Below are 1,002 nucleotides of genomic sequence, written 5' to 3'. Positions count from 1 at the left end.
CGGAAGAAGAAGAGGCATGCACATACCCTCCAACTGTGTGAATGTTGGGACTTATGACAGGAAAAGCTCAGGAGTTAGTTGACATGATGATTAGGAGAAAGGTTGAGGTATTGTGGATCCAAGAGAGCATGTTAAAAGGGAGTAAGGCTCGAATCTTAGGAGCAGGGTTTAAATTATTTTACCATGGCGTGAATGGGAAGAGAAATTCAGTAGGGGTTATTTTGAAAGAAAGAGCTGGGTAAGAATGTCTTGGAGGTGAAAAGAGTATCAGATCGAGTGATGAGGCTGAAATTTGAAATTATTAATTTAATGTAATTGATTATTAATGTGATTAGCAGCTAAGCCCCGCAGGTAGGATGTGACCTTGAGTTGAAAGAGAAATTCTGGAAGGAACTAGACTAAGTAGTCCTTAGCATCCCAGAAGGAGAGAGTTGTGATTGGTGTAAATTTCAGTGGACATGTTAGCGAAGGAAACAGGGGCGATGAAGAAGTGATGGGTATTCAGCAAAGGAACTTTGAGAGGCAGATGTTGGTGGACTTGGCAAAAGGGATGGAATTGGCAGGGTGATCACTTATTTTCAGAAGAGACAGGAACATAGAGTGACCTACAAGAGTGGAGGTAGAAGCACGCAGGTGGATTATATTTTGTGCAGATGATGTAATCTGAAGGAGGTTAATGATTGTAAGGTAGTGGTGGGGGATAGTGTAGCTCGACAGCATAGAATGGTGGTGTGTCAGATGACTCTGGTAGCGGGTCGGAAGATTTAGAAGACAAAGGTAGAGCAGAGAATCAGGTGGTGGAAATTGAGAAATTAAGAATGTAGTGTGGCCTTTCGGAAAGAGGTGAGACAGGTTCTAGATGGAGAGGAAGAGCTCCCGGTAGACTGGAATACTACTGCCAAGGTACTCAGAGAGGCAGGCAGGAGAGTACTTAGAGTCTTAGGAAATGGGAGAAGGAGACTTGGTGGTGGAACCTCAAAATACAGGAAGTCATCCAAGGAA

This window comes from Syngnathoides biaculeatus, unplaced genomic scaffold (genome assembly GCF_019802595.1).
Source record: "Syngnathoides biaculeatus isolate LvHL_M unplaced genomic scaffold, ASM1980259v1 ctg92_pilon_pilon, whole genome shotgun sequence".
Lineage (NCBI taxonomy): Eukaryota > Metazoa > Chordata > Actinopteri > Syngnathiformes > Syngnathidae > Syngnathoides > Syngnathoides biaculeatus.
Note: the sequence above shows the minus strand (reverse complement) of the source record.